The sequence below is a fragment of the Carcharodon carcharias genome, chromosome 11 (assembly GCF_017639515.1).
Source record: "Carcharodon carcharias isolate sCarCar2 chromosome 11, sCarCar2.pri, whole genome shotgun sequence".
NCBI classification, from domain to species: domain Eukaryota; kingdom Metazoa; phylum Chordata; class Chondrichthyes; order Lamniformes; family Lamnidae; genus Carcharodon; species Carcharodon carcharias.
In genome coordinates, this window is record NC_054477.1 from 158,861,399 (window position 1) to 158,880,903 (window position 19,505).

Below are 19,505 nucleotides of genomic sequence, written 5' to 3' on the forward strand. Positions count from 1 at the left end.
ATTTAGATATACTCTGCCTCACAATAGCCATACTCATTAGAAATAGTAATCGTGTATGATGAGTCTTACACAAAAGTTAGGGTCAACAAAACTTCCCAGTCAATGATTGATGTTACAGAATCAAATGCAAGGTTTGATTTGATCCACAGCCTAATTTAAACAATTAGACCATCAAAGAACATAATGTAATAAAAACAAAAAAACTGCAGATGCTGGAAATCCAAAACAAAAACAGAATTACCTGGAAAAACTCAGCAGGTCTGGCAGCATCGGCGGAGAAGAAAAGAGTTGACGTTTCGAGTCCTCATGACCCTTCGACAGAACTAAGGGTCATGAGGACTCGAAACGTCAACTCTTTTCTTCTCCGCCGATGCTGCCAGACCTGCTGAGTTTTTCCAAGAACATAATGTGCCTGGCAATATCGCTGGACCAGTCAGTCCAGTGTTTCAAAGATTTATTCAAAACTATGGCCTGAATTTTCATTCCCGGGTCGGGAACACAGGGTTGGGTCAATTCCCGGTTCCGCAGCCTTGACCTGAGTGAATGTGCCGTGGAGGTTGGGATTTTCATTCTGCAGGGGGGGGAGTGGTGGGGGGCGGGGTGAAGTTTTATGGGAGTTGGGCAGGGTGACCATGCAACAAGTGCAGAGGATGCTGGGCAGAGGGCCTTCCTCGGTGTTTTGGCACTGTATTGAAATTTTTAAAAAAGTAAAACAACCCTCCAGCCCTCAACCCTCACAACCATACATCCCCCCACACATTCCCCATGCCCCATCCATGACAACTCATAACACCTCATGACCCCCTTTGGCCCGTCTACCCTCCCCCCATGACCCCTCGTACACTCCATGCCAACCTATGCTCCTCTACCTACCGCGCCCCCCCCCATGGCCTTTTATTGCCCCTAAGCCAACTTAATGCCACCCACCAGTCTTTTGCCTTACAACTTCCATGCCAACTCACCCAGTATCCACCATGGGCAGACCTCAGGACCCATGCTGAGTTGAAATAAAATAAAATTCGAAGGGCAGAATTTTCCAGACCCCCTGCGGTGGGTTTAATGGTGGTGGTGGGAGGAGGGGAGGGAACAATGTGGCGGGAGCCAAAAAGTCAGTTTCCTGCCAGGGTAAAATGAGGGCGTGAACGTGCACTCCCGCCCGCCATGGTGGATGGCCATTCCTGCCGGAGGCCAGCGTGAAATCATTTTTGCACCCCGCTAATGTGATGCAGATGAAGGCTCAGCCAGATCTGGCCCCCACCAACTGCAAACCCCCCCCCCACCCAACTGCCCAATCATCTGTGCCACCAGCGGGTTTTCACGCCAGTCCAGAGCACATCTGGACCAACATGGCAGGTGAATGTCGGACTTACCTGCAAGAAGGCCTGGGGACAGCTCACGGAGACTGAAAAGGAAGATGGGGCCTCCAGCGACCGGTCCCTGGAACACCACGTGCAGCAGAGTGGGTGTGCGGAGCGTCTACTATTTGGATCATCTGAACTTCAGGATCTTCAAGAGGTCAATCTTCCATCTTCAGGATCAACAAAACTTCCCAGTCAATGATTGATGCTGCAGAATCAAATGCAAGGTTTGATTTGATCCACAGCCTAAGTTAAACAATTAGACCATCAAAGAACATAATCTGCCTGGCAATATCGCTGGACCAGTCAGTCCAATGTTTCAAATATTTATTCAAAACTATGGCCTGAATTTTCACTCCCGGGTCGGAAGCACGGGGTTGGGTCAATTCCCGGTTCCGCAACCTTGACCTGAGTGAAAGTGCCATGGAGGTTGGGGTTTTCGTTCTTGTTGGGGGGTGGGGTGAATCATTTCACCCTGCCCGCCAACCTTAAGAGTGGACAGGCAGATCCATGAATTATGTTAAGTACTTTTTAAATGGCCTCAATAGGCCGTTGAAAGGTGGGCGGGCCCACAGCTGACCCGGCTGCACCCCCACCGACCTGAAAATGGAAATGACGCATTGGCGAGCGGGTCCCGCCCCCCCCTCCCCCTCCCCCCCTGCCCCACCCCCCCCCCCTCCCCCCACTTGCCAGCCTAAAGGTCCTGCCCCAGGCGTTATTGAGAGGGGTGGATAAATAAAGAACTTTATTCACCCTTTGCCACTTTGGCCAGTTCCTTGAAGCTTTTCCCTGAATTGAATCCAGGTCTCAAGTGCTCCTGGAACTAACAATCTGTCGCTGTCGGTCAGTGGGTCGCACTCTCACTTCTGAGTCAGAAGGCAATGGCTTCAAGTCTCACTACACAAACTTGAGCACAAAACAAAATCAAGGTTGATTCTCCCAGTGAAATACTCACTGGGTGTTGTTCAAAAGGAGCGCGTGGGAATTCTCCAATGTTTGTCTCGTAACCTTAAAACAGATTATCAGGTTGTTATACGTCGTTGTTTGTGGGAGCTTGCTGTGTGCAAATTGGCTGCTGAAATTACTACATTGCAGCAGTGATGACACTTCAAAAGTATTTAATTGGTCTTAACATTAGGTTGTGAAAGGCACCATATAAATGCAAGTTCTTTCCTTCTTTACTTTTTTTGCATAGCAAGTTCCCACAAACACAATGCGGAAATGACCAAGTAATCTGCTTTAATGTTATTGGCTCAGGGATAACTGGTATGAACTGTCCTGATCTTCTTCAGAATAGCTCCATGGGATCCTTTGTATTAATCGGGCAAAGGGGGCCTCAGTTTAAGATCACATCTGAAAAACTACACCTCTGACAGTGCAGCATTCTCTCAGTGCTGAACAGGAGCTTACAGTCAGTGTATAACTCCAGGGTTACAAATGATGTTTCTGAAATAGATGTGTCTTAATTAAGAAACCAAATATATTCAGGACAGATTTCACATTTAAAAAGGAGGCTGTATAACTTTATCTCAGTAACACTGATATGAGGTGACATAGTCTTAAACTTAAATTAAATGCAGTTTTTAATAAAGCAATGAATACACAGCGTTATATTTTTAAATGGTACAAATCAGTACTTTAAGGGCTCATAATGTTGAAATATTAAAAATAAGTTGAAGCACAGCAAAGACCATCTTTCAACTGCTCTCCCCCATTTAATTATAAATCAGATTCTCATTACAGCACTTATTGGAAGCCTTGCCTTTCATTGAGATTGACCAAGTGGAAATTAATTTAAAGTATATGGTTACAGAAGGCAGTCAGTTCTATTTAGATAAAAAATGAACTATAAAACAACCTGCTCTGCCAGTTTACAGGTGTTGCTCTATTCTACTTTCTACTCATTTTATTCTCACACTTGCATTCCACTAATTTTACCCTTGCATCTATTTTCTGCCCATTTTAATCTCACATCTGCTTTCTACTCACTTTCTCTTTTACCCTTCCATCAAATTTCCATTTCCCTTACCATCAATTAAAATTAACAAATGAAAAATATATGGGATCAATCCCCTAAAAATATGGAAAATATGCTCAATTGTTTCCTCATTATATTGAACCACAGAATGTCAAATTGGTGCAAATAGTGAGCCACTGGCGAGCAAGTTTGATGCCACCTCAGGAAGCACATTGATGAGGGGCAACAACAGGACTACAGTCAGCAAAATGTTTGACCTTAAAGTTCACTCCACTGTGTCAGATTAACTTGCACAATGAAAACGGAGTTTTGTTGAACGTTGCTGAACATTGAAAAGGCAGACATGTTGTCGAAGTTTTTCATTTGGCGCTCTCAGGACAAACACAAGAATGCCAAATTTCAAACCCTACACACGACAGGAGAAAAGAGACGGATTGGTTGGGAAGTCAACTGTGATTGGCCAAAGCGTTGCCATGGAGAAAGCAACAGGGAATTTTCTGAGCCCGCTGGCGGTGGGCATGATAGGTGGTGCGCGTGGAAAATATGGCGGGACCCGCTTCACGACAGTGTGAAGGCAGATCTTCCACTCAGCCCATGCTTCCCGCCATTGGTCGGGGTGGGGTGGGGGGGGGTTTCTAATTGTAATACATTAGCATATAATTAAAATCCCGCCAGGCTGTTGGAACCCCGCTGTATTGTCCGTCCATGTCGGTGGGAAAGCACGCCAACGTGTTTCACAACAGCGGGCAGGCAACGCACACATGGGCGGCCTTCACTTTGGGGGAACTGATGTGAGTGATCAGCAGTGTTCTCCACAGCTCACCCATTGTTTACAGGCCTCAGGGGGGTGGGGGGAAACAGGTGCCTGGCCCTGCAGGCAACTGCTGGGGGGTGGGGGGAGGGGGGTGGGTGGGGGCGGTGTCCAGGGGCAAGTGCTGACCAGCCTCAGAGGCGACTGCTGAGTGGGGGGAGGGGTGGGGTGGGGGGGGGGGGGGGGGTGGTGGGGGGTCACAGGGAGGGGTGAGGGTGTGGTGGGGGGATGGGGGGGTTGGTGGCGGGGGTGGTCAAGACCTGCCCGGGGGCTGCATCCCTCGCAAAGGCAATTGAGGTGGGGGGGGGCGAAGGTAAGTGAGGGAAGTGTCCACACATTAGGGACACCCCCTGTATAAACTGTCCCAGGCCTCCGCAGCTGAGACAGATCAGGCACAGCCACAGTGAAATGATTGGTGTCGGGCTCCTAGCCTGCCCCCCCACCCCCCCAAACCCTCACAATCTCAGCATCCCAGTTTGGGCCAGTGTCCCCCATGTGGCAGATTGACAGGGCAGCCATGCAGCGCACTCATCACTGGCCACCCGAGGGGTAATCAGCACTCTCCGGGAAGCATTAAGGGGCAGTCACACAGGGCCAGGAAAGGTGCTAAGTACAGCCATGATAGCCACACATCTCTCTCTTTCATGCTGCAGGAGGACCACGTCTGGATCATGGATCCTGGTGACCTAGCTGTATGCCTGATGACCTATAGAAGCTATAGAAAATAGAGGAGAGAGTGACTGAGGCTCCTGGCCGCGCAAAGACAGGAGCATCAACCTCATGAAGAAGGGGCAGCAGGAGCTCCTGCACACACTGCCCAGGAGCGATAGTGAGCTGTAGCTGGTCGGTGTGTAGCGACACCCAGGGTCTATAGACACCGCCTGTCATTCCTGCAGCTGACTGAGAACCAGTTTCGCTGACGACTGCGCATGTCTAGGGACCTGGTGCCTCACATCTGCCACTTACTGCAGGACTTGGCACCAAGGGGACATGGAGGGCATCCACTGCCAGTGGCTGTGAAAGTGACCACGGTGCTCAATTTCTATGCCAGTGGCTCTTTTCAGAGTTCCACAAGTGACCTCTGTGGGATTTCACAATCCGTCACCCACAGATGCATCCATGAGGTCACAGATAGCATCTTCTCCATGGCAACAACTTTGTGCATTTCATTTGGAACTGGGACAGCCAGGATACAAGGGCCATGGGATTTGCCCTGATCTTGGGATTCCCACAGGTGCAGGGTGTGATTGACTGCACTCACGTGGTACTCAGGTCTCCATCGCTACACTCGGTGAACTTCATCAACCGCAAGGGCTTCCACTCACTGAACGTACAGCTAGTATGTGACCACCAGAAATACAAAGAGTATGAGGGAACTCTGTGGCGCCTGCCCACTACATTCTGGCAGCAATGACCAGCACCACCGAGATGCAGGCATCAGTAATGTTTCCAGAGAGTGTGAAGCCGGACCATCACTGTGGTCTGAAGGCTGCACAGAGCACAGGGAAGAGGCCCTGGACAGAGACACCTGCCATTTATCTTGTGCAGAAAGGTTTCACTTCTGAGTGACAAGAACACTGTTCATCAAAACTAGGAGCCACAGGCAGAGAGACATTCTTGGGAGTTTATTGACAATAGTGAACAGTATGTACAAATGATCAACACCCATGTCCAGGCTGTGCAACTACTTTTACCTAACTTTCCTAACTCTACCGTTACGTCTTGGTGCTCCCTGGACATCTACAGCAGAGGTGGAGACAGCCTGCTGACTGTGATGCCCTGTCTGTGATGACTTTGGCGGGCATCCTCTGGAGCGCCAAGACTTGGAGGGCCCCAGCCTGCTTCCGGGGTCCTGCTGTGTGGCAGTGGCACCCTCCTCGGCCTGTGGAGCTGGATCTGTGGAGGTCACAGGAAGAGGGGAGGCAGATGGGCCGGTCACTCCCAGAATCACCTGGGTGGATGGCCCCGGAGAGTGTACCTGCTGATCCTCCTCCCTATGGGTGCCCGAGGGCCCCTGGCTGACTCCGTGAGTGGAAGGGGCAGCTGGAGTGAGATTGAGCTGCCCAGCACTCCTCTCACGTACACACTGTTGGAGGCCAACTATGGCATCAGTGATGGAGTTAAGCCTGCGCAGCAGCGCAGGAGTGATGTCCTGGACCAAGGTCTCCATGGCGGCTGCCATCCTGCCAGTGTTGACCTCGGTGCTTTGCAATGCCCGTGCTATCGCCTCAGCCTGAGGACAGATGAACTCTTCCATCGTGCCTTGCAATCTGAGGAGTGCAGTGGACATCCCTTCCCGATGATCCCGCGCTTGCCTTTGCAGCTCCAGCAACTGTGACACGACTGAGTCCAGAGGCTCATCTCTGACTCAGACTCAGCAACGTTCTGGTTTCCAGCAGCCCTCCGAGTGCTGGGGACCTGGGAAGTCCCTGTCTCTGCCTGCTGTGGATCAGAAAGTGCGATGTGCTCACCAGGTTGTGATCCCAAGGCTACTGTAAAGCTCGGTCCCAGCGAGGTGTGTGTCTCTGCGCTGGTGGAGGGTGTGGGTGACGCTGTGACGGGACTTCAGGGAAGGTGCCTTCAGGTTCCCCTTCAGAGGTTTCTTCAGGACTTGATCGGAGGCCCTGGGTCATGGACTCTGTCGGCTGTTTGGCAGATGTGCCTGCGGAAGCAAGGGGAGATAATTAGTGCATGGCTGTGGCCTGTGAAAGAGGACACATCACGCACAGCATGGTTGTCTGATGGATGTTTCACTGCTGGATCCTCACTTGGTAGAGCAGCACTGATCTCACCGTCAGCACAGGACCGGTCCTGGTCATTGCCGACCAGCTGGATGGCTCTGTTTTCGAATTCTGTCAGAACTTTGACCTCCAGCATCCCTCCACCTGTCTGTGACCTTTCCCTCCTGTTATGAGCCAGTTCGTCCTGTATGGATAGAGATGGGGAGAGTGTATCAGGCCACCTGTCAGGCCAGATTACAAGTATGCCTGGTCTGTGTGGGTGGTGAGTGGTCCCATGGACGGGATGAGGACAATGGCGGTGTGTGAGAGAGTGAATGGTGATGTCTCTTGCACTGGCAGTGAGTGAGGTCCCTGTGGATGTGTGATGGGTTTGTGAGTGTGTGAGTTGGGAGTGATGAGAAGAGTGACTTACCCTGGCTGAACGGAGGAGATCATTCATCCTCTTGCGGTGCAGGGTGACTGTCCTCCTCTGCAGGTCACACTGACCACCGCTGCCACCGCCTCCCAAGCCGGGTTGGTGACATTGCTGCTCATCCTGAGGCCTCCACAGCCCAGCAGTCCCTCGAGGGACCCATCGTTGAAGCCATTGTTGGGGGGGGGGGAGTGGGGAGCCGCAGTCTTTTTGCCTTTGCTGGCCATGTCTCCTGGGGAGCGGTGGTGAGCTGGGAGGCGATGAGCACTTCTCTGGCAGCTGCTGTTTAAAGATGGCGGCTGGTGTGATGCGACAGCGGGGATTGGCGGGTGGGCGGGCGAACAAGAGCCCGCCCACCGTGGAAATGGCATGTTTCCCGGGAATGCATGAATAATGAGGCCGTCTTGGGAAGGTATGGCGTGAAAACCCACCGTGTTCATCGGCAGGTTGGGCTCCATTTTGCCCGCCCGCTACCACACTTAGTGCAACCCTGGGAAAATTCCGCCCATAGACTCCCCAAGCTTCTGGATACTTCAAACAAAGGTACAAGACTTGAGCCATGTTACCAGCTTGATTGATTATCTTAAATTGGTTGTTGGTGTAGCAATTAGCAAAATCAGGATGAAAGTATATGGAAAATATTTTCATATTATTTTAAAACCTCTAGAGCAAAAGTAACTGTCCTGGCCTGAGTATATTTGGCAATGCCCAACTATTTTTTACCCAAAGTGAAAATACCAATAATTTTATGATCCTTGTTATTTAATTGATGAATGTAACTTAACTGGTAAAAGTTAGTAGAAAAGTTTCTGAGCTTAAACAATTCTGATTCTAATAGTATCAGGAATACAGGAATGGGAGCGTCGCGGTTATATTACTGCACTAGTAATCCAGAGGCCTGGACTAATGCACTGGAGACATGAGCTGTGGAATCTAAATTCAGGTACTGAAATAAATCTGGATTTAAAAGCTAGTCTCAGTAATGGTGGCCATGAAACTACCAGATTATTGTATAAAACCATTGGTCACTAATGTACAGCCGGGCACCTCTTGGCTGGTTGGTTGCTCCTGGGCCCAGCCATGGCTTGGAGTGGTCTATAAAGTGTCTCGGATTGTGGTGGACCCTGGCAGCGACATCGGCTACACTGATCAGGGGGGGAGCTGGATCTGATGAGCGGAGGTGTGAGAGTTTCAGGTAAAGAGCAGGGCAGGAAGTAGGCAATTCCAGGACATTCATGTGGTGCTGACCGTCTGTGTCTGGTTAATATGAACCAGAAAGGAACAAAGAAGCAGTTAGAGAGAATTCAGGGACAAGGGGAGAAGAAGGATCAAAGCAACTGTCAAGGACAAAGTAGTTAAGTCAATGCTGGAGGAGTATTGAAAGAAAATAGCAGCAGACCACAGCAAGGAAAATCTCCACTATATGCTGGGTTCAAAGTTCCTGACCGGGGACAGTAATACTCAAAAGGTTTTGACGCACAGTCATGGAAGGAAAGCAAAGGGTCGGCCAGAGAAAAAGGAAGTGAAGAAGGAAGAGAAAAGCGTATTCACGGAGAGTGAATTTAGGAATTTTGAGAGAGAGTATTTTTGGGAATGCCCTAATCTCCACGGAAAGTTGATCTTTGGTGAAAAGAGTGAGACAGCTGGATGCAATTGTTGAGCAGAGATCGCAACACCTAATTAGCTCAAGTCTTAACTATAAAGACTGTACTGGGAACTGAGCTAATGTGTGAGAAGGAGAGACGCTGAAGGAGGAATGAAAGTCTGAACTATTCCCGAGATTAAGACCGGCCGTCAAACTCTGTTGGTGTCCAGTAATTGTTACTGCCCATGTCTTGTTACTTCTGAGTTTCACTGCAACATGCAAACATTTGTGGTAAGTGTAGAGTAAACATTGCATTGTACCAGAAAAAAATGTCCTTTAGAGAAGGGAAATCCTCCATCTTACCTGGTCTGACCTACAGACCCCCAAACCCACAGCAATGTTGTTGACTCTTAATTGTCCACTGAAATAGCCTAGCAAGTCATTCAATCTTTAAGGGGTTGGCTCATCACCACCTTCTTTTATGGATGGGCAATTTAATGTCAGCCCCAGTCTCATACTTCTAACATCAGCAGCAGACCCTGGGTGATTGCCACTTGCTTTAAGTTTTCTATGCAACTTGAAACAATCGTTTCCATTCTCGAATTTTTCTGTTGGAAGTATAATGCAGAAAGTAGGAACTTTTAGCCTTCTGCAGTTGTGAGTTGGCTCTGATGGGACTGCAGTGTGTCGAAAGATCATAAACAATGGAAATCTAAGGCATTCAATATAAACCTCATCAATAACAAAATAAAATGTACACCTAAGGTCACTCCACTGAACTCACACATGTACAGCTTTAATGAAACCATATCTCAGCTGCCCAGAATACAGATCAAGTGTTGAAATATATCCATCTTTGGAAATAGCCTTCCATCACATCTGATGCATTATTCAAAGGCTAAGTTATTTCCTATAAAGGTATTACTTTTCAAAGGGTCCTGAAGGATTTTAGACTTTTCAATATGAACTTTCATTACTTATTTTTCAAGAAGAATAAAAGAATGGCCTTGAAACCCTGACTTACTTGGTAGAGAAAGAATGTTTGCATTTACATAGCAGCTTTTTTGTCCACAAGACATCCCAAAGTGCTTTAGAACCAATAAGATACTTTAAAAGTATGGCCACTGTTGAAAATTCGGAAATACAGCAATTTGCACATATCAAGCTCCCACAAACATCAATATGATGACAACCAGATATCTTATTTTCAATTATGTTTATTGAAGGATAAATATTGGCCAGGACACTGGGGGTAACTCCCCTGCTCACCTTCGAAATAGTGATCGGTTACATCCACTGAGAGAGCAGATGGAACCTCAGTTTGATTTCATCTGAAAGGCTCATCTCACTGTCGGCATCTCAGACAGTGCAGCACTCCCTCATACTGCACTGGAGTGTCAACCAGAATTTTGAGCTCCAGTATCTGGAGTTCACAATCCTCTGACTTACGGGCTCACAATGAACACTGTACCGTCAACGAGAACAAATTCAGAATAGTACATTATTGTCAAGTCCTGACAAATATTATGGACGGCTTTACTGCAATATGGGAAAATTGTTCTTTTGCTATGTCAGTGGATGTGTCTTAATAACGAGACTGGCTCATCTAAAATGCTGCCCAAATCCTTACTCACACCAATTCTCAATCACCCATCACCCCTCTGCTCTATCAACCCTGGCTCCTGGTTCAGCAATACATCAATTTTAAAATTCTCATCCTTATTTTCAAATCGCTTTGTAGTCTCATCTCTCCATTTCTCTGTAACCTCCTCCAGCCCAACAATCTTCCTGATCTCTGCATTCCTCTAATTCTGGCTCCTTATGCATCCTCTATTTTCATTACTCCACCTTTGGCAGCCGTGTTCTCAGTTGACTGTGTCCTAAGCTCTGAAATTCCCTCCCTAAACCTTTCCACCTCTTCACCTGTCTCCTCCTTTAAGACACCCCTTAAACCTAGCTCTTTTACCAAGTTTTTATTCATCTAACCTAACATCTCCTTAGCTCGGAGTCAAATTTTGTTTCATAATGTTGCTGTGAAGCACCTTGGGACATTTTATTACGTTAAAGGCGCTATATAAATGAAAGCTGTTATTATAAACTACACAATCTGAGTAACTGATAAGAAGAATAAATGCTGGCTGAGATAGGGTAGTCTGAAATTGTGACCTGATAAGGGATTCTTTCGTGTTAAACTTCAAGAATATTCCATGTATAGTAAGATATTCAAAACCAGATTTTGATGGAAAAAGCACATAGAAACCATCTCAGTTGCAAGGGTTTTCTGGAGAATACAATACAAATGCAGGGCAGGATAGAATATAAGAGGAATATTTATTCTCCCAAGAATATCAATCCTATGTCTTGAGTTGTAGCAGGAAAAATAAAGACTTGCATTTATATAGCACTTTCACAACCACCAGATTGAGTCTCAAAGCACCTTCCAGCCAATGGGATACTTCTGCAGTGTAGTCACTGCTGCAGTGTAGGAAATGCAGCAACCAATTTGCACACAGCAAGTGCCCTCATACAGTAACATGATAATGACCAGGTAATCTGTTTTGTGATGTTAATTGTGGGATAAACATTGGCCAGGACACCAGGGATAGCTCCCCTGCTCCTCTTTGAAATAATTCCATGGGATCTTTTATGTCCATCTGACAGGGGAGACAGCCTCAGTTTAATTGGCGGGATTTTCCGGCCCCAACACCAACGGGCATCATCGGTGGAGGGGAGGACCGGAAAATTTGGGGGAGCCGTTAAAAGTCAACAGCTCTCCAAATTTTCCCGTCTGTCCCCACGATGATGCCCACTAGTGCCGGGGCCAGAAAATCCTGCCTAATGTCCCGTCGAAAAGCCAGTATTGCTGACAGAGGAGCACTGCCTCAGTACTGCACCAAAGCGGCAGCCTTGATTTTCGTGCTCGAGCCCTGGAATGGGACTTGAAGCCAGAGATTTATGACTCGGAGGCTGGAGTACTACCAACAAAGACACAGCTGACTTATTGGGGAAGCCATTACTTTCTTTCAAGTTAAACGCTGTTGCTTTCGTGTGTCAAATTAAGTTCTTTAAAGTTGGAAAATAACTACACGGTGTCTTGCTTAATCAGACTCCTAACAGTGGCAGGAAATGTATTTTTAGCCACCTTTGATTTTAATTACAGCTTGTTAAGATGTTTCCTGCGCTCTTTTTATAATCCATTAAAATGTCTGTTAGCATCTGACAAACCTGGTTACAAGTGTCACACCTTTACCATGCATACATCAACCCTCTCATCCAGGACATACCTAACCTGTGGATTTCACCAGTTAAACGAGCAGAAATCTTAAGCAATTTTATTTTTCCTTCAGTCTCATTTGCTGCCATTCGATTTTACAAACTTAAATGCTTTTTATTGCGTTCAATAGAACAGAAATTTTAAAAAGCCTGCAAAAGAATTTACTATTCCATGGGGAAGTGTTGTTTTATGGCAAAATCGCATTCCCTAAAAGGAATCTCTGCAATATTTTCCATGGGGGAACTGATAGGGATCTTCTGAAACAAAAAGAACATCCTTCAGCCTCACCAAACCTTCTGTAGTGCATTTCAAAACGGTATCAAGTACGTTATTTAGTTTAATGTCAATGGTCTTTGGACTGCACTTGTGCAATATACCATCATTTCAAAATACTCAGAACTGGGATGCCTACAGATAAACTAAACTGAAATAGTGCTGAGTATGTTTTTATTTTTTTCTTGCCAGTCCTGTCAAGAAAGGGCCGAATGGGTAAATTGTTTTTGTCCCATCATATATTCCACATCTTGTCTGGTTCTGGGGAGCAATTCCCCTCTCCGCTCCAACTCCACGTTTATCTCAGATGGGGCTCTGAAAAACACCACATTTCAATCAGGGTCCAAGTCTAAATTTATAGCTCCTCAGCATTTTAAATATAAGCGCAGTTTAAATTGTCGCTTTGGGATAAGGCCAAATGGAGGAGTGTGTTCTGGTAACCAGCAGCATTGTCCTAAAATAGCAGCGGGGGGTGGGGGGGGGGGCACAGTTAAAATACTTATTTATAGTTTGTTGTGAATTGGAATGCCAAGAGCTAGGGAGTGGCAATTCCAAAGCAACTCCATGGAAAGTTATTAAGATATACAGTCACTGAGTCCATGCACGTTAATATTCGCTAACAGGATTTTCAAAGCAACAGACGCGATTCTCTAGAGAGTAATGTAAACTACTTCATATAAAAGCATAAAGGAGATATTAAAGAAATTTATAATAGGGGCACTCAATTACAATCGACGTGGTAATGAAATAAAAATTCAATTTTCCTGCAGGGTGCACCTAATTCTCCAAAGTGAGAAATTGAATGAGGAATTTTGTTGGGCTCCTGCTCTCACACCCGTGACACTTACTTAGTTCTCATTCCTGAAAGAAATTTCAGATGCAAGCGCTACTGGTCAGGAATCCGCTAATGTGCAAAGACTGACACATTGTGGCATCTAAGTGGCTTTCCTAGAGGACTTTACACACCATCTTGAAAACTCTGCCAATGGAGATCAAAGTTAAAGGTTGCATGACAAAACCTGCGCATTAATAATTTGTTGTGGCTGCAGTCTCAATTTACAGCTCCATGAGGGTTTTTTTTTTAAAGCATCCCAAACGCGTTTTTGTTCTTTTACTTTATTTGAAGAAATGTGCTTATTTGAATCAAATCTAAAACTGTGTCCTGGAGAACAGGAAAACAAAAACCTTCCTCCCCCCCACTGAGGTTGTGACTCAGTGGGAAGCCCTATCATCTCTCGAATTAAGGTTTGTGGGTTCAAGCCCCACTCCAGTGATTTCAACTCAAAATCCAGGCTGACGCTCGGACTACAGTCCTATAAGGGAGTGCTACACTGTTAAAGGTGCGATGTTGTGGAATGGAGCCTCATCTACTCTCTCAGGTGGATGTAAAAGATCCGATAACAAGATTTCAGAGAAGAAGGGTCAGGGGAGTTCTCCCTGGTGTCCTGGCCAATATTTATCCCTCAACCAACATCACGAAGATAGCCATTATCAGAATGCTGTTTGTGGGATCTTGCTGTGTGCAAGTTGGCTGCCACATGTCCTTATGTTACTGCAATGATTACACTTTAATAGTACTCCATTGGCTCTGAAGCATTTGGGGGGTGGCCCAAGGTCACTGTAGAAATGCAAATTTTTTTAATTCCCAGCACAAAATTATTTCATTTGATCTACACAGTACAATGTCAATAGAATGCAGCTGTATCCCACTCAGCAAGGCAGCCATTAATGACTGTCATTAAAACATACGAGCAAAATAAGAGAGATTTAATTTAATTTCAAACTTTGCTAAAGACAGGTTTTTACTGGTGATGGAACAGAGGTTCCTGGTTCGTTAGTGGGGATGCCCACTAGTCTAACTAAAATCACTACATTCAATTAAAAATTGTATATACCTCCGACTATAAGTGCTATTTCAGCCAGCAATATGACATCTCCACTCACTGTCAGGTAGCTGCTAACAGCATACAGTGGCACAATGGTAATGTTACTGGACGAGTAATACTGAGGCCCCAGATGATCCCAAGGCTTAAGTTCACATCAGCCAGGGAATGTAAATTCCACTAATTAAATAAATCTGGAATAAAAAGCTCAGATCAGTCATGGTGACCATGAAACTCTAGGGTTGCTGTCAAATCCCATCTGGTTCACTAAAGTCCTTTTCCAGTCTGACCTATAAATGACTCCAGACCAACAGCAACATGATTGATTCTTAACTGCCCTCTCAAATAGCCTAGCAATCCCGCTCAGTTGTTAAGGATGGATAATAAATGCTGGACTTGCCAGAGATGCCCATTTATGGGGAAGCTTGATAAACATATGCGGGGGAAAGGAATAGAAGGATAGATTTATTAATAGGGTACGACGACAAGGGGTAGGGGGCGGTTTATGTGGAGCACAAACATCAGTGTGGGCCTGTTGACCCAATGGCCTGTTTAGCTGCTGTATGACTCTATGTAATTACTGCGTTGGATAGGAGTGTTTCAGAAGTCTGAGATTTCTTCTTTTTCTGAACTTAACTTCTGTATCGACAGATCCCTTTAGCCCCAACTTCCCCAGTAAACACCATTCGGGAAAGATTCCCCTGGTGCACTTAGTCTCGAAAATTCTTACATTATTTATAAAGAATGGGTTTATGATTTTCTGACACCTGGGCAAGATTTTAAGTCACTGAAAATCCACACATTGTTAAAATTGGGCCCTTATAGTGCACAGAGGAAATCCTTGCCCAGTGTTTTAATTATGGATCACAATTTGAAAGGTAAAAGACCTTCTTGAGCAAGTCCTGCATCAGCGCCATTTGTATTACTCACCTGGTAGGATTGCAGGATCCTATAACATTATTTGGAGAAGAGCAGGGCAAGGCTGGGAGGAAGGGGTTCTGAGAAATCCTGCTCTTCTCCTTACTGTGAATCCTGGTCGACATTCCTCTCCCATTTGTGGCAGGGGCCTTGCTGTGTGTAAATTGATGGCCGCATTTGACAATCTAATCTCACTAATAGCACTTGTACTTCATTATTGATTCTGAAATGTTTTGGGACTTCCTAAAGATGTAACAAGGGGCTACATAAAGTCAGGTTTTGTCTCTGTAATGACATGCAATCCGTGTACCTGGAGTATAATTTATGATTTATTCATAGAAATTTGGAAGGTGCACTATTCCTACACATTTTGTTCAATATTTAACAGCTAAATACGAAGATAAGGCCAGGAGAGCAAACAATCCATTCAAGTTGATTAAGGCATCTTAAGCTTCTCATCTCTCTACTTAGCTAGGGGTAAAACTTTTCTTCTAGTGAGAATGCCTGTTTCTCTCCATTACCAGCAAATAAAATCAACTTTCCAGATAGCAAGTATTTCAAAAAAGCAAAGTGCTTAATTACAGAGAATAGGGGGCATTCTGTTTTTAATTCAAATATAATCATCGGCGGGTTCATATTCCGCTTGAGTTTATTAATCTGCTCAAGGAAATTTGATTTGTTATAATGCAAGAATGGAAGAGAACAAGAGAGAAAGAAGGTAAGAACTTGCATTAATGGAGGGTTTTCCATGACCTCAAGACATTCCAAAGTGCTTCAGAGCCACAATGTACTTTTAAGATGCAGTTGCTGTTGTAAACCTAGGGGGAAAAAATAAGCTAAATAATCATTTTAACCTATTTTTAATGCAAATCTTTTCTGCTTCTGGATCTTTCTTTGTTACTTTCGCTACTCTTTTGCTCTTCCCTGCAGCCTCTGGTAGTTTTCCGATCTTACTCTCAGCACAGCAAACTCTTCCTGCCCCCACAGCAAGCGCAGCAGGTCACATTCCCACAGACCGGGAGGTTTCAGTACTTGATGTTTGCGTAGCTACTGTATCACAGCCCTGCCGAGCATGTGTTAGGAAGCAAAGCAGCTGATCCCAGCTGTGATGAGCGCATAAAAATCAATATTGTTTTCAATTTAAATAACCTATTTAACATACAGCATATCAAGTTGATGTACACTCTAGTTGAAAGCAGGGCCTGTAATGGGATCACTGGGGTGATTACTGAAAATGCCCCCTAAACCAAATCAGTCTTTGATGTCTTCCCTGGCCTTCAGACCCTTGGGTTTTTTAATGCAGCAATACGCCAGGTTCATTATTCAGCGAATAACTCAACGTTATTCTGTGTCCAATATATCACACTGATTTTCAGTTGCTAGAACATTAAGCTAACTCCTTGTTTATTTCTTTATGAATGTTGGAATGATTTTCCAGCTTGCTTGAAGCACTCTGATCCAGCATTCTGATCAGATCATTTCAGCCTAGCAAGCAGCAAATTATTTACATGAAACCTCTTTTTAAGAATGTGCAATGCCTCATGACATTGGATGAGATTACATTAATTCTATAATCTCCAATTCTTTTCATCTCATTCTCTATCTTTTTCCTGTATGAAGAATATGATTATTTTACTTTGCAGGGAACTTTTGTTACATCCGAGAGAATGGATACAATGCATACATCAGCTCCATTATCCAACAACTTGCATTAATATAATACCTTTAATGTAATAATACGGCTCAAGCTGCTGCACAGGAACATTCTCAGACTAAATTTGACACCAAGCCACATTAAGGAGATATTAGGACAGGTTACCAAAAGCATAGTCAAAGCAGTAGGCTTTCAGGAATGTTTTAAGGGAGGATAGAGGGGTAGAGAGGTGGAGAGGTATAGGGAGGGAATCCCAGAGCTTAGGGCCCAGCCAACTGAAGGCGTGGCTGCCCAATGATGAAGCGGTTAAAATTGGGAATGCTAAAGAGGCCAGAGTTGGAGGAGCTCAGAGATCTCAGAGGGTTGCGCTGCTGGAGGAGGTTACAGAGAAAGGAAGGGGGCAAGGCCAAGGAGGGATTGGAAAGCAAGGATGAGAATTTTAAAATTGAGGTGCTGTTGGACTAGGTGATAATGTAGATTAGCAAGCATAGTAGTGATGGGTGAATGGGGCTTGATGCCAATTTAGGATAGGCAGAAGAGTTTTAAATGAACTCAAGTTTCCAGAGGGTGCAACGTTTTGAGGCTGGCCCAAGGGGCCTGGAATAGTCAAGTCTGGAGGTAACTAATGCATGGATAAGGGTTTCAGCTGCAGATGAGATAAGGCAGGAATGGAGTCAGACAATGTGACAAAGGTGGAGGTAGGTGATCTTGATTTAATTATTCAACTTGCTCTGTTAGAGAAAAATACACGTTTGCATTTATGGCTATTCCATATTCTAAGAAGGTCCCAAAGCACTTTACGACCAATTGGCCACTTTTGAAATGTGATTATGTAGGAAACATTGAAGCCAATTGAGCTTGCAGATGACAATGAAAGATTGGCAAAGTTGATTGAGGAAAGTGTGTTGGCTGCACCATTAAAAAAAAACTCTGCTCTTCAAATAGTGCCATAGCGCCTTTCAAATCCAATGGAGCAGAGGGATTTGACCTTAATTTAGCACTTTAATGATAGTACATTGTCTACAACAATGCAGCACATGCCCTGCATTGCACTGAATTCTATCCCTAAGCCTCTCCCCCTCTCTCTCCTCCTTTGAGTCGCTCCATAAAACCTGCTTCTTTGACCAAGCTATTGGTCACCTGGCCTAATATCAGATGTGTCAGCCATGACCCAGTTAATAGCACCCTCACCTCTATGTCAGAAGGTTAACTCCAGGACTTGAGCTCAAAAATCTAGGATGGCACTCCAATGTAGCATTGAGAAAGTGGTGGAAAAGTTTAGGAAGAGAATTCCAGTACTGAGGGAATGTTGGAGGCGCTTTGCAACCTTAAAGGAAGGCTCTGTCTGCTCTCCCAGGTAAAAGATCCAGTGGTTTAATTCAAATAAGAGCAGGGGAGCTCCGCTCCATCCCACCACAGCATTTTGGCTAACATTTATCTCTTAATAGACATTGCAGAAAACAAATTATCTGCTCATTATCTGTTTATGGGAGCTTGCTGTGCACAAATTGGCTGCCAATTTTCCTACATTACAACAGTGACTACACTTCAAAACTACTTCAATGGCTGTACAGCACTATAGGATGCACTGAGGTCATGAAAGGCGTTATATAAATGCAAATATTTCCTTTTTTTTAATATGTCGCAGTGTCTAAATTTATTTGATAACCCTCCTGTTAGCACATTGCAGTGTTTTACATTATAAAGGTTGTAAATTGTTGTTATTGAGGTGTGAGGTGAGATACACTCAGTGGAGTGTTAATTAAACCAAGAATTCGTTGACTCAAAAGTGAGAGTCAGGGTGGTTCTTTGTACACCTCCCTTGTAAAAATACGCCACATTTTTCATTTGATTTTCAGTCAAAAGATAGATTTTAAGATCAACGTTTATAATAATTTCACTTATTGTTATCTCCATGATGTTTTAATATTGCAATGACTAAGGCTAGACTACTGCAAAATCAAACCTTCCACTTGAGGTGTAATTTCTGGAAAGTCTACTGAAATATTTAAAATTCACACAATCATAGAATCTTTACAGTGCAGAAGGAGGCCATTCAGCTCATTGAGTCTGTTTTGGCACTCTGAAAGAGTATACTACCTAGTCCCGCTCCCCTGCCTTATCCGTGTAACCCTGTACATTCTTCATATTTTATGTGCCCCTCTGCCAAAACATGCCCCCTGGGGGAGGGGGGAATGCGTAAAATCCAGCCCAGCTTTTGTTTCTCCACCTTATCTAACCCTGTCATAATCTTGTACACCTTTATCCTCAACTCCTTTCCTCCAAGGAAAAATAAACAGAGCTTCTCTAACCTAACCTTCTGGCTAAGTTCTCTCATCACTGAAACCATTCTGGTAAATCTCTTCCGCACCCTCTCAACAACTTCCATATCCTTCCTAAATTGGTGCCCAAGACTGGAAGCAATACACTAGTTGTGGCCTAACCGGACTTTATTTCACTGATGCATTGCCAATCTTACAGAAACTCAAGCCATAACTTCACTTGGGAAAACTGGTACAATTTGCGCCCAGCTTGCTGATTGCACTCAGAAGAGAACTTTTAAGTTTAAAAATGACATTTAGTAGAATGATTAAGAAAACCATTTTCAACTATTCTGT

At 45.0% G+C, this 19,505-nt stretch overlaps 1 pseudogene; it reads left to right on the top strand.

Moving 5' to 3' along the window:
• Nucleotides 1-8,566: 8,566 nt before the first annotated feature.
• On the top strand, nucleotides 8,567-8,960 carry LOC121283938 (annotated as a pseudogene).
• Nucleotides 8,961-19,505: the final 10,545 nt, after the last annotated feature.